This window comes from Ixodes scapularis, unplaced genomic scaffold (genome assembly GCF_016920785.2).
Source record: "Ixodes scapularis isolate PalLabHiFi unplaced genomic scaffold, ASM1692078v2 PGA_scaffold12__126_contigs__length_90152505, whole genome shotgun sequence".
In the NCBI taxonomy this organism is placed as follows: domain Eukaryota; kingdom Metazoa; phylum Arthropoda; class Arachnida; order Ixodida; family Ixodidae; genus Ixodes; species Ixodes scapularis.
Genome location: NW_024609838.1, coordinates 58,042,486 through 58,059,247, shown reverse-complemented (window position 1 = coordinate 58,059,247; position 16,762 = coordinate 58,042,486).

The following is a 16,762-nucleotide window of genomic DNA, read 5'->3' as shown; positions in this document are numbered from 1 at the left end:
CCTGCCGCTTGATTCGGTTCTTGTGTGAGCAAGAGATGCACCAGCCAGTCGTGAGTAATGCCGCCTGATCCTGAACCTGCCGCTTGATTTGGTTCTTTTGCGAGCAAGAGGTGAACCAGCCAGTCGTTTTTAGTGCCGCCTAATCCTGAACCTGCCGCTTGATTTGGTTCCTGTGTGAGCAAGAGACGCACCAGTCAGTCGTGGGTAGTGCCGCCTGATCCAGAACCTGCCGCTTGATTCGGTTCTTGTGTGAGCAAGAGACGCACTAGCTAGTCGTGCGTAATGTTGCCTGATCCTGAACCTGCCGGCTGAATCGGTTCTTTTCTGAGCAAGAGACGTACCAGCCAGTTGTGGGTAATGCCGGCTGATGCTGAACCTGCCGGTTGATTCGGTTCTTGTGTGAGCAAAAGACGCACCAGCCAGTCGTGGGTAGTGCCGCCTGCTCCTGAACCTCCCGGTTGATTCGGTTCTTGAGTGAGCAATAGACGCACCAGTCAGTCTTATTTAATGCCGCCTGATGCTGAACCTGCCACTTGATCTGGTTCTTGTGTGAGCAAGAGACGCACCAGCCAGTCGCAGGCAATGCCGCCTGGTCCTGAACCTGAAGGTTGATTCGGTTTTTGTGTGAGCATGAGACGCACCAGCCAGTTGTGGGTAATGCCTCCTAATCCTGAACCTGCCGCTTGATTCGGTTCCTGTGTGAGCAAGAGACACACCACTCAGTCGTGGGTAATGCCGCCTGATCCTGAACCTGCCGGTTGAATCGGTTCTTGTCAGGGCAAGAGACGTACCAGCCAGTCGAGGGTAATGCCGCCTAATCCTGAACCTGCCGGTTAATTCGGCTCTTGTCTGAGCAAGAGACACACCAGCCAGTCTTGGGTAATGCGGCCTGATCCTGAACCTGCCGGTTGATTCGGTTCTTGTGTGAGCAAGAGACGCACCAGCCAGTCGTGGGTAATGCCGCCTGACCCTGAACCTCCCGGTTGATTCGGTTCTTGTTTGAGCAAGAGACGCACCAGACAGTCGTGGGTAATGCCGCATGATCATGAATTTGCCACTTGATTCGGTTCTTGTGCGAGCAAGAGACACACCAGCCAGTCGTGGGTAATGCCGCCTGATCCTGAACCTGCCGATTGATTCGGTTCTTAAGTGAGCAAGAAACGCACCAGCCAATCGTGGGTAATCCCACCTAATTCTGAACCTGCCGCTTGATTCGGTTCTTGCGTGAGCAAGAGAGGCACCAGCATCGTGTGTAGTGCCGCCTGATCCCGAACCTGCTGCTTGATTCGGTTCTTGAGTGAGTAAGATACGCTCCACCAGTCGTGGGTAATGCCGCCTGATCCTGATTCTCTCGCTTGATTCGATTCTTGAGTGAGCAAGAGACGAACCAGCCAGTCGTGGGTTATGCCGCCTGATCCTGATCATGTCGCTTGATTCGGTTTTTGAGTGAGCAAGAGACGCACCAGCCAGTCGTGGGTAATGCCGTCTGATCCTGAACCTGCCGCTTGATTCGGTTGTGGTGTTAGCAAGAGACGCTCCAGCCAGTCGTGGAGAAAGCCACCTGATCCTGAACCTGCCACTTAATTTGGTTCTTGAGTGAGCAAGAGTCGCACCAGCTAGTCGTTGATAATGCCACCAGATCATGAACCTCCCGCTTGATTCGGTTCCTGTGTGAGCGAGAGACGCACCAGCCAATCGTGGGTAATGCCGTCTGATCCTGAACCTGCCGCTTGATTCGGTTCCTCTGTGAGCGAGAGACGCACCAGCCAGTCGTGGGTAACGCCGCCTGATCATGAACCTGCCGCTTTATTCGGTTCTTGTGTGAGCAAGAGAACACCAGCCAGTCGTGGGTAACGCCTCCTGATTCTGAACTTGCCGCTGGATTCGGCTCTTGAGTGAGCAAGATTAGCACCAGCCAGTTGTGGGTAATGCCTCCTGATCCTGAACCTGCGGCTTGATTCGGTTCCTGTGTGAGCAAGAGACGCTCCAGCCAGTTGTGGGTAATGCCTCCTCCTCCTGAACCTGCCGCTTGATTCGGTTCCTGTGTGAGCAAGAGACACACCACTCAGTCGTGGGTAATGCCGCCTGATCCTGAACCTCCTGGTTGAATCGGTTCTTGTCAGGGCAAGAGACGCACCAGCCAGTTAGGGGTAATGCCTCCTGATCTTAAACCTGCCGCTTGATTCGGTTCCTGTGTGAGCAAGAGACAGCCACTCAGTTGTGGGTAATGCCACCTGATCCTGAACCTGGCGGTCGAATCGGTTCTTGTCAGAGCAAGAGACGTACCAGCCAGTCGTTGGTAATGCCGCCTGATCCTGAACCTGCCGGTTAATTCGGCTCTTGTGTGAGCAAGAGATGCACCAGCCAGTCATGGGTAATGCCGCCTGATCCTGAACCTGCCGGTTGATTCGGTTCTTGTGTGAGCAAGAGAAGCACAGCCAGTTCTGGGTAATACCACGTGATCCTGAACATGCCACTTGATTCGGTTCTTGTGTGAGCAAGAGACGCACTAGCCAGTCGTGGGTTATGCCGCCTGATCTTGAACCTCCCGGTTGATTCGGTTCTTGTGTGAGCAGGAGACGAACCAGCCAGTCGTGGGTACTGCCACCTGATTTTGATCCTGCTGTTTGATTCATTTCTTTTGTGAGCAAGAGTCGCACCAGCCAGTCGTGGGTAATGCCGCCTGACCCTGAACCTCCCGGTTGATTCGGTTCTTGTTTGAGCAAGAGACGCACCAGACAGTCGTGGGTAATGCCGCATGATCATGAATTTGCCACTTGATTCGGTTCTTGTGCGAGCAAGAGACACACCAGCCAGTCGTGGGTAATGCCCCTGATCCTGAACCTGCCGATTGATTCGGTTCTTAAGTGAGCAAGAAACGCACCAGCCAATCGTGGGAAATCCCGCCTAATTCTGAACCTGCCGGTTGATTCGGTTCTTGCGTGAGCAAGAGAGGCACCAGCATCGTGTGTAGTGCCGCCTGATCCAGAACCTGCTGCTTGATGCGGTTCTTGAGTGAGTAAGATACGCTCCAGCCAGTCGTGGGTAATGCCGCCTGATCCTGATTCTCTCGCTTGATTCGGTTCTTGAGTGAGCAAGAGACGAACCAGCCAGTCGTGGGTTATGCCGCCTGATCCTGATCATGTCGCTTGATTCGCTTTTTGAGTGAGCAAGAGACGCACCAGCCAGTCGTGGGTAATGCCGTCTGATCCTGTACCTGCCGCTTGATTCGGTTGTGGTGTTAGCAAGAGACGCTCCAGCCAGTCGTGGATAATGCCACCTGATCCTGAACCTGCCACTTAATTTTGTTCTTGAGTGAGCAAGAGTCGCAGCAGCCAGTCGTCGATAATGCCACCAGAGCGTAAACCTCCCGCTTGATTCGGTTCCTGTGTGAGCGAGAGACGCACCAGCCAGTCGTGGGTAACGCCGCCTGACCCTGAACCTGCCGCTTTATTCGGCTCTTGTGTGATCAAGAGAAGCACCAGCCAGTTGTGGGTGATGCAAATTGATCCTGAACCTGCCGCTTGATTCGGTTTTTGTGTGAGCAAGAGACGCACCAGCCGGTCGTGGGTAATGCCGCGTGATCCTGAACCTGCCGCTAGGTTTCGGTTCTGAAGTGAGCAAGAGACGCACCAGCCAATCGAGGGTAATGCCGCCTGAACCTGAACCTGCCGCTTGATTCGGTTCCTGTGTGAGCGAGAGACGCACCAGCCAGTCGTGGGTAGCGCCGCCTGATCCTGAACCTGCCGCTTTATTCGGTTCTTGTGTGAGCAAGAGAACACCAGCCAGTCGTGGGTAACGCCTCCTGATTCTGAACTTGCCGCTGGATTCGGCTCTTGAGTGAGCAAGATTAGCACCAGCCAGTTGTGGGTAATGCCTCCTGATCCTGAACCTGCCGCTTGATTCGGTTCCTCTGTGAGCAAGAGACGAACCTGCCAGTCGAGGGTAATGCGGCCTGATCCTGAACCTTCCGGTTGATGCGGTTCTTGTGTGAGCAAGAGACGCACAAGCCAGTCGTGGGTAATGCCGCCTGATCCTGAACCTGCCACTCTATTTGGTTCTTGAGTGAGCAAGAGACGCACCAGCCAGTCGCGGGTAATACCGCCTGGTCCTGAACCTGAGGGTTGATTCGGTTCTTGTATGATCAAGAGACGGACCAGCCAGTCGTGGATAACGTCACCTGATCCTGTACCTGCTGCTTGATTCGGTTGTTGCGTGAGCAAGAGACACACCAGCCAGTTGTGGGTAAGGCCTCTTGATCCTGAACCTGCCGCTCGATTCGGTTCCTGTGTGAGAAAGAGACACACCAGCCAGTCGTGGGTAATGCCGCCTGATCCTGAACTTGCCGCTGGATTCGGTTCTTGAGTGAGCAAGAGACGCACCAGCAAGTTGTGGGTAATGCCTCCTGATCCTGAACCTGCCGCATGATTCAGTTCCTGTGTGAGCAAGAGACGCACCAGACAGTCGTGGGTAATGCCGCCTGATCCTGAACCTGCTGCTTGATTCGGTTCTTTTGTGAGCAAGAGACGCACCTGCCAGTCGTGGGTAATGCCACCTGATCCTGAACCTGCCGCTTGACTCGGTTTCAGTGTGAGCAAGAGACGCACCAGCCAGTTGTGGGTAATGCCTCCTGATCCTGAACCTGCCGCTTGATTCCGTTCCTCTGTGAGCAAGAGACACACCACTCAGTCGTGGTTAATGCCGCCTGATCCTCAACCTGCCGGTTAATTCGGCTCTTGTGTGAGCAAGAGACGCACCAGCCAGTCATGGGTAATGCCCCTTGATCCTGAACCTGCCGGTTGATTCGGTTCTTGTGTGAGCAAGAAACGCACCAGCCAGTCGTGGGTAATGACGCCTGATCCTAAACCTGCCGGTTGATTCGGTTCTTGTGTGAGCAAGAGAAGCACCAGCCAGTTGTGCGTAATGCCACTTGATCCTGAACCTGCCCCTTGATTCGGATCTTGTGTGAGCAAGAGACGCAACAGCCAGTCGTGGGTAATGCCGCGTGATCCTGAACCTTCCGCTTGATTCGGTTCTTGTGAGAGCAAGAGACGCACCAGCCAGTCGTGGGTAATGCCGCCTGATCTTGAACTTGCCGCTTGATTCGGTTCCTGTGTGAGCGAGGGACGCAATGTGACAGTTGTAACAAGGGAGCTGCAGTGACTAGGGCGGTAGCCGCACGTGAAGGGACTAGCTGCTGCAGAGCCAGAAGAAGAGATGGACGAAGGGGCTACGAGGGGCTTGGCAAGTGCTGCTGTTCCGGCGAGTCATGAACCATATTTTTTTATCTAAACACGCACCAGCCAGTCGTGGGTAACGCTGCTTGATCCTGAACCTGCCACTTTATTCGGTTCTTGTGTGAGCAAGAGAACACCAGCCAGTCGTGGGACATGCCGCCTAATCCTGAACCTGCCCCTTGATTTGGTTCTTGTGTGAGCAAGAGACGCACCAGCCAGTCACGGGTAATGCCGCCAGGTCCTGAACCTGCCGGTAGATTCGGTTCAAGTGTGAGTAAGAGACGGACCAGCCAGTCGTGGGAACCGCCGCCTGATCCTGAACCTGCCGCTTGATTCGGTTCTTGTGTGAGCAAGAGATGCACCTGCCGGTCGTGGGTAATGCTGCCTGATCCTGAACCTGCCGCTTGATTCAGTTCCTGTGTGAGCAAGAGACGCACCAGCCAGTTGTGGGTAATGGCTCCTGATCCTGAACCTGCCGCTTGATTCGGTTCCTGTGTGAGCAAGAGACACAGCAGCCAGTCGTGGGTAATGGCGCCTGACCCTGAACTTGCCGCTGGATTCGTCTCTTTACTGAGCAAGAGACTCACCAGCCCGTTGTGGTTAATGTCTCCTGACCCTGAACCTGCCGCTTGATTCGGTTCCTGTGTGAGCAAGAGACGCACCAACCAGTCGTGGGTAATGCCGCCTGATCCTAAACCTGCCGCTTGATTCGGTTCTTGTGTGAGCAAGAGACGCACCAGCCAGTCGTGGGTAATGCCACCTGATCCTGAACCTGCCGCTTGATTCGGTTCCTGTGGGAGCATGAGACGCACCAGCCAGTTGTGGGTAATGCCTCCTGATCCTGAACCTGCCGCTTGATTCGATTCCTGTGTGAGCAAGAGATACACCACTCAGTCGTGGGTAATGCCGCCTGATCCTGAACCTGCTGGTTAAATCGGTTCTTGTCAGAGCAAGAGACGTACCAGCCAGTCGTGGGTATTGCCGCCTGATCCTGAACCTGCCGGTTAATTCCCCATACAAAAATGATCTATGGACGTCTATAGAAAATCCTATGGTGAGCTATCACCTTCTATGGCCCTCTATGGTCAGCCATTAGAAACCATTAAACACGCTATAGCCACCTATAGGAAAATGAATGTCTTCAAAGCTTTAGAATCTCGACCATTCCGATTTCTATACCTGGCTATAGAATAATTTATGACTACGCAGCTATAGACTCGCGACTATTCAATATTCTTTAGGGAGCTATAGAAATATGTACGTCCTTGATGCTATAGATTCGCGACTATTGAATGTGCTTTAGCCGGCTATAGAGTGGTGTATGTCCCTAAATCTATAGAATCGCGACCATTGAACTTTCTTTAGCCTACTCTATAGCGTATTATGTCACCAAAGCTATAGGCCTTTGACCTTTCAATGTTCTTTAGCCGGCTATAGAGTGGTGTATGTCCCTAAATCTATGGAATCGCGACCATTGAATTTTCTTTAGCCGACTCAAAAGTGTTCTATGTCACCAATGCTATAGCCTCCGACCTTACAATGTACTTTAGCCGGCTATAGAGGGATGTATATCTCCCGAGCTATAGACTCGTGACCATCCAATTTTTTTAGTCGGCTCACTGGTTTGCTTAGGCTAAAGGCCCACGACCCTCTTTTTTTTTTCTTTTACTGAAGATGTACGAAAGTGGAAGAGAGTCATTCATGCGCTCGATCGGGGCGAGAATTTTCTTCAGCCAGGTTAACAGGTTATACGCCCGCGATCACAAAAGCGTCCATAGCTGCATATAGGGCTATTGCAGTTTTGCCGGCTGCTTTCCCTGCGTATTGCCTTATTTCGGCGTTGACGTCATCTCAATCTTCCGTTTTTCAGCTCTAATTATCTGTCGTTTCCAGTGTATTTTGTAAGTATATGTATTTCGTAGCGCGCCTTCTACGTTGTCCGTGTCCCTGCCATGTTTGTATTTCTTTCTGCCTGCTGTGTTAAATATATTTAATGTTTTTTTGTGTATATTTCGTCGTTCTCGACGCGGCGTCAAGAACGCTGCTTATGCCACTACAGAGGTGAGCTTTACTCTAGTCACGACGGTTTATCGCGCTATAAAGCCGTCTATTGGACTCGTATAAAGTCTCGAGAGGGCGGTTTCGAATGCCGGTGCACATGTCATCGGTGTAGGCAGAGCAACGAAGTAGCAATCGCGACGCGAGTGCTGACTGCGCCTCGATCTGGCCGGCCGCGCTCGCTCTGTGGAAATGTAAGCTTGGGACTCTCGAGCCCCGTTAGCTTACTGAAGATGCAAGACACTACTTGGTCGTCGCGAATCTTTTGCCCTTCGAATGGCTTCGAAGCCGTTCCAGCGCCTGGCGTTTACCCTACGCAGCGTCCTCCAGCAACCGTTCGCACAGCATCGGAAACCTCCGTCTGCGAGCGCCGGCGGTTCGCCGTCGCGGGGATTATGTTCGCGGGAGTTCATGTTCGCGGTGTTTCATGTTCACCGCAGGCGTTCATAAAATGCTTCCATTCAAGTCGCAACGATAAATCGTCGGCGCTCGCAGACTGCCAGTAGGCTCCAGAAAGGTTGCGATGCTGCGCGGGCGGTCGCTGACAGGCGCTGCTGCCTAGGGTACGCCGAGCACTGGAACGTTTTCGCCGGCGTTCGCAGGACAAAGAAGATCAACGACAAAGCAGCGCCCTGCATCATCAGCAAGTTAGCGCTGCTCGAGAGTCCCACGCTCGAGAGTCCCACGCAGTCGTCTCTCATTTCGCGATTGCTGCGTCGTTGCTCTGACTAAACAATTCACAGTTCTCTCGAGACTTCATGAGCGTTAAATCGACGCGCCTATAGCGCGATAGAGTGTCGTGACAACAAAAAAGCTTACCCCGGCAGGGGCGTAAGCAGCGGTGCATTGTCTGTCAACGCCCATGTCGAGAACGGCAAAATATACAAAAATAACAGCCGAAAAAAAAAATTAATATCATTAGGCACGCGCTACCCTAGGTGCGTCCTATTATCTTTCTGTTCTGCGAATTCAACAAATCAGCAAGCGCTGTGGCTAATTTTTCTTCTTTTTCTTTAAATTATGAGACATTAAACTCATTGGAGCTTCTTGGAGCACACATCCCCACCATGAGTCATCATGGTGCTCAGAAATTGTAATTGATGGCAGTGATATAGACTGAACTCACGGATGAAAAACGTATTACGGCACAAATTTCTTAAACCACTCAATCATAGATGCCACAACGATGCAAAGATTCCCAAAATTGACGTTTAAAAATGCGAACCTAACAGTGTACACATAATTCAAAAGTGCTTGGTAAAAAAATATAATATACATATATATATATATATATATATATATATATATATATATATATATATATATATATTTATTTGTTTGTGGAAATCCTGCGCAAAGAGAAAGTATTCGCCATTAATTATTCATTTTGAATTAGAATGTGGGCTAAAAGGCGTAAAATATGAAATCTTCAAACATGCCTCTTTTTGGGTCACTTCTGGGAAGTGCAGCTTTAGAAAGAAATCCAAAAGCTGGGGGGCCTTCGTGGAGCTGTCCTGTTCACTCGGTAGTGACAGCAGAGTAGACGCTATGCGTGTTTAAGGCCAATCATGTCTCCGGTTAGGGTCCCGTGACAACTGTCTCGAAGCTGGTGATAACGCTGGACACGGCACCTGCCTTAAGCCCAAGGCCACACATAGCATCCACTGCACTGTCAACCTTGGTTCGAACTGTCAACAGGATATAAGTGACACATTCTCTCGCTGTGTTCATTGTTGGTATGCCCCTGAGGATTAGTCTTTGTGATCGCACCCCCGTTCTGGCCTTGAAGGAGCTCTGCTTTTCAATTTTTCTGTTTTCTCTCTCTCCCTAAGCTAAAAGCATTGCAGAAGGTGCGTACTCGGCAAACCAATCAACCGTAGACTTTCTATCGCTTCACTCCGCTCTCTGCGCGCATGTAACGGAAGGAGCGTGATCACGTGGTTTGACGGATGACGTAATAGCCGCTGCCAATCCCGGAATGAGGCTGCTTGTGGACCTAGTTTCGCGTGTCGTGCGGTCCGCGGGGCTGCTGTGGATTTCGCTTTTATGTTAAAAGGTATCCCGATCGAAAAGTCCTACCCGTATGTCGGCAACAAGCGATTTCTTCAAAGAAGCCCAAGACATTCTTGTGATGCGTCCAGTGTTCGGTTTGGCAAATGACAGCTTGTGCTACAACGTGGTGAATCTTCACGGATCCCTTCCTTCTCGGTTTTGTGTTTGAGTGGTTGGTCTGCAGTGCCCGTGTCGACGTATATTTCGGATTACATCTTTCAAGTCCGGTATTTTGAACGTAAGTGCGCTGTAACCTACTCGGCGACAATTGACCGTTCTGTAGTGCCTATCTCCTGGCAGTGCCTATCTTCTGACAGCTGGGAGAATAATTTCCCCGTAATTCTACCGCAGTCGCCTGCCATTAGCTCTCTGAAATCGTGTGAAAATTGTAGTTAGAATACTGACATTCTTATTCTCTCTGCGTTTTGTGAAAAGACGTTTCATGGACACCTTTTCGTGGAGAGACGCTTCATGGACGCACGTTTAGTTGGCACTCGTTACGCGAATTGCACGCTGCAGGGACATTTCGTCGCGCCTGTATTCCTGAGGCGCGTGCTCACCGACTCAGCCCACCCGTTCACGCCACTTCTTGGCAAATCATTACAAAAAAACATATTTTGAGTTGTTTATAAACGTCACGTGTTGATGAAACGATCTCGATGAAACGTCTTTTGATAAACTGATTGCAGCGCCAATGAGTGGCGACTGGCATTAGAATTTCGGGGGGAAAGGGGGGGCGATTCGGCCGGCTGCCGGGGGACTCGACACTACGCTGGAATTGCCTTTGGTGCTTGTTTGCTTTACAATATTCTCAGTTGTATAACAGCTCGGTAGTACCTCTTCACATAGTAGAGATTGCTTAGTGTGTGCTTGTCTACAGAATGGGCTGTGTGTAATAAACTTCTAGGAGATTTGAAAACAATACCTTGTGTCTGTTTACCTGTGCTTTTGCAAACACCTGAGTGAGTGCATTTGTTTTTTGTTGTTGTTTTGTTGAAATGTTAGCTCTTTGTTTTAGATGGGGCTATGAAGTTCGGCACGTCTCACAAGGTTTTTTTTTAAAGATGTCCAGTGACAACCAATAATTTGTTTCACATTTCATGCGATTGCGGTAAATAGAAAAACTACAGGCAGCTATGGCACGATGGTAAAGAGACTCATAAGACGAGCTATAGAAGAAGCTATAGCAAACCATACAGAGAGCAATAGGCATCTAAAAAAATCATAGAAAAAGCCATAGGCAGCTATTGGGCGGTGTCTAAAAAGATCCATAGAGTAAGGCATAGAGATTTCTACAGCACACCATAGAAGATGTTATAGGTGGCTAAAGGAACCATAGAATATTCTATAGGCAGCTGTAGCGCGGTGGGTATAGAGAACAATAAGACGAACTTTAGAATGAGCTTTAGCGGACCATACAAAGAGCAATAGGCGGCTAAAGAAACCATAGGAAAAGCCATAGGCAGCTATAGCACGGTGTCTAAAAAGATCCATAGAGTAAGCCATAGAGATCTCTATAGCAAACCATACAATATGCTATAGGCGGCTAAGGGGACCATATGAAATGCTATAGAAAGCTGTAGCACGATGGGTATAGAGAACCATAAGGCGAGCTATAGAATGAGCTATAGCGGACCATACAAAGGGCAACAGACGGCTAAAGAAACCGTAGGAAAAGCCATAGGCAGCTTTAGCACGGTGTCTAAAAAGATCCATAGAGTAAGCCATAGAGATCTCTATAGCAAACCATACAATATGCTATAGGCGGCTAAAAGGACCATATGAAATGCTATAGAAAGCTGTAGCACGATGGGTATAGAGAACCATAAGACGAGCTATAAAATGAGCCATAGCGGACCATACAAAGGGCAATAGACGGCTAAAGAAACCGTAGGAAAAGCCATAGGCAGATATAGCACGGTGTCTAAAAAGATCCATAGAGTAAGCCATGAAGATCTCCATAGCAGACCATACAAAATGCTGTAGGCGGCTAAAGGAACCAAAAGAAAAGCCATAGGTGGCTATAGCATCCTTTTTAAAGAGACCCATAGACTAAACCATGCCGAATTCGATAGCGAAATTTCCATTGAACAAGCTATAGCAACTATAGGGGAGACCATAGGGAAAGCTATAGACAGCCATTGAAACGGCTATAGCTAATTGGGCCAATTTGCTATAGCCGGCCATACAAAGGATTTTCTATAGCCGACCATAGACCATTTTTGTATGGGTCGGCTCTTGTGTGAGCAAGAGACGCACCAGCCAGTCATGGGTAATGCCGCCTGATCCTGAACCGGCCAGTTGATTCGGTTCTTGTGTGAGCAAGAGACGCACCAGCCAGTCGTGGGTAATGCCGCCTGATCCTAAACCTGCAGGTTAATTCGGTTCTTTTGTGAGCAAGAGAAGCACCAGCCAGTTGTAAGTAATGCCACTTGATCCTGAACCTGCCGCTTGATTCGGTTCTTGTGTGAGCAAGAGACGAACCAGCCAGTCGTGCGTAATGCCGGCTGATTTTGAACCTGCCGGTTGATTCAGTTCTTTTGTGAGCAAGAGACGCCCCTGCCAGTTGTGGGTAATGCCGTCTGATGCTGAACCTGCTGGTTGATTCGGTTCCTGTGTGAGCAAGAGACGCACCAGCCAGTCGTGAATAATGCCGCGTGATCCTGAACCTGCCGCTTTAGTCGGTTCCTGTGTGAGCAAAAGAACACCAGCCAGTTGTTTGTAATGCCGGCTGATGCTGAACCTGCCAGTTGATTCGGTTCTTGTGTCAGCAAAAGACGCACCAGCCAGTCGTGGGTAATGCCGCCTGATCCTGAACCTCCGGGTCGATTCGGTTCTTGTGTGGGCAAGAGACGCACCAGCCAGTCGTAGGTAATACCGCCTGATCCTGAACCTACCGCTTGATTCGGTTCTTGAGTGAGCAAGAGATGCAACGGCCAGTCGTGGATAATGCCGCCTGATTTGAACCTGCCGGTTGATTCGGTTCCTGTGTGAGCAAGAGACGCATTAGCCAGTCGTGGGTAATGCTGCCTGATTATGAAACTGCCGCTTCATTCGGTTCTTGTGTGAGCAAGAGACGCACCAGCCAGTCGTGGGTAATCCCGCCTGATCCTGAACCTTCCGGCTGATTCGGTTCTTGCGTGAGCAAGAGACGCACCAGCCAGTCGTGGGTAATGCCGCATGATCATGAATTTGCCGCTTGATTTGGTTCTTGTGTGAGCAAGAGACGAACCAGCCAGTCGTGGGTAATGCCGCGTTATTCTGAACCTGCCGCTTTATTCGGTTCCTGCGTGAGCAAGAGAACACCAGCCAGTTGTGGGTAATGCCGGCTGATCATGAATTTGCCGCTTGATTCGGTTCTTGTGTGAGCAAGAGACGAACCAGCCAGTCGTGCGTAATGCCGCCTGATTTTGAACCTGCCGGTTGATTCGGTTGTTTTGTGAGCAAGAGACGTGCCCGCCAGTCGTGGGTGACGCACCCGCCAGTCGTGGGCCGCCTGATCCTGAACCTCCAGGCTGATTAGGTTCTTGTGTGAGCAAGAGACGCACCAGCCAGTCGTAGGTAATGCCGCCTGAACCTGAATTTGCCCCTTGATTCGGTTCTTGTGTGAGCAAGAGACGCACCAGCCTGTCGTGGGTAATACCGCCCGATCCTGAACCTACCGCTTGATTCGGTTCTTGAGTGAGCAAGAGATGCAACAGCCAGTCGTGGATAATGCCGCCTGATTTGAACCTTCCGGTTGATTCGGTTCCCGTGTGAGCAACAGACGCATTAGCCAGTCGTGGGTAATGCTGCCTGATTATGAAACTGCCGCTTCATTCGGTTCTTGTGTGAGCAAGAGACGCACCAGCCAGTCGTGTGTAACGCCGCCTGATCCTGATCCTGCCCCTTGATTCGGTTCTTGAGTGAGCAAGAGACGCACCAGCCAGTCGTGGATAATGCCGCGTGATCCTGAACCTGCCGCTTGATTCGGTTTTTGAGTGAGCAAGAGAGGCACCAGCCAGTCGTGGGTAATGCCGCCTGATCCTGATTCTCTCGCTTGATTTGGTTCTTGAGTGAGCAAGAGACGCACCAGCCAGTCGAGGGTATTGCCGTCTGATCCTGAACCTGCCACATGATTAGCTTGTTGTGTTAGCAAGAGACGCTCCAACCAGTCGTGGGCAATGCCGCCTGATCCTGAACCTGCCGGTTGATACGGTTCTTGTGTGAGCAAGAGACGCACCAGCCATTAGTTGGTAATGCCGCCTGATCCAGAACCTGCCTCTTGATTGGGTTCTTGAGTGAGCAAGAGACGCACCAACCAGTCGTGAGTAATGCCACCTGATCCTGAACCTGCCGCTTGATACGGTTCCGGAGTGAGCAAGAGACGCACCAGCCAGTCGTGGGTAATGCCGCCTGATCCTGAACATGCCGCTCGATTCGGTTCTTGAGTGAGCAGGAGGACACCAGCCAGTCGTTGGTAATGTCGCTTGATACTGAACCTGCCCCTTAATTCGGTTCTTGTATGAGCAAGAGACGCAGCAGCCGGTCGTCTGTAATGCCGCCTGATCCTGAAACTGCCGGTTGATTCGGTTCTTGTGTGAGAAAAAGACGCGCCAGCCAGTCTGGGGTAATGCTCCCTAGTCTTGAACCTGCCGCTCGATTCGGTTCTTGAGTGAGCAAGAGAACACCAGCCAGTCGTGGGTAATGCCGCTTGATTCTGAGCCTGCCAGTTGATTGTGTTCTTTTGTTAGCAAGAGACGCACCAGCCAGTTGTGGGAAATGCCGCCTGATCCTGAACCTGCCGCTTGATTCGGTTCCTGGTGAGCAAGGGATGCACCTGCCAGTCGTGGGTAATGAGGCATGATCCTGAACCTGCCGCTTGATTCGGTTCTTGTGTGAGCAAGAGATGCACCACCCAGTCGTGGGTAATGCCGCCTGATCCTGAACCTGCCGCTTGATTCGGTTCCTGTGTGAGCAAGAGACGCACCAGCCAGTCGTGGGTAATGCCGCCTAATCATGAACCTCACGCTTGATTCGGTTCTTGAGTGAGCAAGAGAACACCAGCCTGTCGTGGGTAATGCCGCCAGATCCAGAACATGCCAATTGATTTTGTTCTTGTGTGAGCAAGAGACGCACCAGCCAGTCGTGGGTTATGCCGTCTGATCCTGAACCTGCCACTTGATAATGTTCTTGAGTGAGCAAGAGACGCACCAGCCAGGCGTGGATGATGCCGCCTGATCCTGAACCTGCGCCTTGATTCGGTTCTTGAGTGACCAAGAAACGCACCAGTCAGTCGTGGGTAATGCCGCCTGATCCCGAACCTGCCGCTTGATTCTGCTCCTGAGTGAGCAAGAGACGCACCAGCCAGTCGTGGGTAATGCCGCCTGATTCTGAACCTGCCGCTTGATTCGTTTCTTTAGTGGGCAAGAGATGTACCAGCCAGTCGTGGATAATACCACCTGATTCTGGACCTGCCGCTTGAATCGGTTCTTGTGTGAGCAAGAGACGCAGCAGCCAGTCGTGGATAATGCCGCCTGATCCTGAACCTGCCGCTTGATTCGGTTCTTGTGTCAGCAAGAGACGCACTAGCCGGTCGTGGGTAATGCCGTCTGATCCTGAACCTGCCGGCTGTATGGGTTCTTGTCTGAGCAAGAAACGTACCATCCAGTCGTGGGTAATGCCGCCTGATCCTGAACCTGCCAGTTGATTCGGCTCTTGCGTGAGCAAGAGACGCACCAGCCAGTCATTAGTAATGCCACCTGATCCTGAACCTGCCGGTTGATTCGGTTCTTGTGTGAGCAAGAGATGCACCAGCCAGTCGTGGGTAATGCCGCCTGATCCTAAACCTGCCGGTTGTTTCGGTTCTTGTGTGAGCAAGAGAAGCACCAGCGACTTGTGGGTAATGCCGCTTGGTCCTGAACCTGCTGCTTGATTCGGTTCTTGTGTGAGCAAGAGACGCACCAGCCAGTTGTGGGTAATGCCGCCTGATCCTGAACCTCCCGGTTGATTCGGTTCTTGTTTGAGCAAGAGACGCACTAGACAGTCGTGGGTAATGCCGCATGATCATGAATTTTCCACTTGATTCGGTTCTTGTGCGAGCAAGAGACACACCAGCCAGTCGTGGGTAATGCCGCCTGATCGTGAACCTGCCGGTTGATTCGGTTCTTAAGTGAGCAAGAAACGCACCAGCCAATCGTGGGTAATCCCGCCTAATTCTGAACCTGCCGCTTGATTCGGTTCTTGCGTGAGCAATAGACGCACCAGCCAGTCGTGGTTAGTGCCGCCTGATCCAGAACCTGCTGCTTGATTCGGTTCTTGAGTGACTAAGATACGCTCCAGCCAGTCGCGGGTAATGCCGCCTGGTCCTGATCATGTCGCTTGATTCGGTTTTTGAGTGAGCAAGAGACGCACCAGCCAGTCGAGGGTAATGCCGTCTGATTCTGAACCTGCCGCTTGATTCGGTTGTGGTGTTAGCAAGAGACGCTCCAGCCAGTCGTGGATAATGCCACCTGATCCTGAACCTGTCACTTAATTTGGTTCTTGAGTGAGCAAGAGTCGCACCCGCCAGTCGTGGATAATGCCACCAGATCATGAACCTCCCGCGTGATTCGGTTCTTGAGTCAACAAGCAATGTACCAGCCAGTCGTGAGTAATACCGCCTAATCCTGACCTGCCGGATGATTCGGTTCTTGTTTGAGCAAGAGACGCACCACCTGTTCATGGGCAATACCGCCTGATCCTGAACCTGCCGGTTGATTCGGTTCTTGTGTGAGCAAGAGATGCACCAGCCAGTCATGGGTAATGCCGCCTGATCCTGAACCTGCCTCCTGATTCGGTTCTTGAGTGAGCAAGAGACGCACCAGCCAGTCGTGAATAATACCGCCTGATCCTGAACCTGCCGCTTGATTCGGTTCTTGAGCGAGCAAGAGACGCGCCAGCCAGTCGTGGGTAATGCCGCCTGATCCTGAACCTGCCTCTCGATTCGGTTCTTGAGTGAGCAAGAGAACACCAGCCAGTCGTGGTTAACGCCTCTTGATCCTGAACCTGCCGCTTGATTCGGTTCTTGTGTGAGCAAAAGACAGAGCAGCCAGTCGTGGATAATGCTGCCTGATCCTGAACTTGCCGCTTCATTCGATTCTTGTGTGAGCAAGAGACGCAGCATCCGGCCGTGGATGATGCTGCCACATGCTGAGTCTGCGACTGGTGCCACATTGCGTCATAAGGGAATGGAAACGCAAGCATGCCTACCATTCAAGTGGTTCACAACCCATCTCTTCATCTTCATCACGTGTATCAGTTTCAGAGTCCCCATTTGTGTAGATTACAATGCTGTCGAGGACAGTGTCAACGAGACCATCTGCTTCCCACATCTGTTCTTCAACACCAATGGCGTGTTTCACATCGCTTTCCCAGTCCTCTGGGCTCACGTTTTG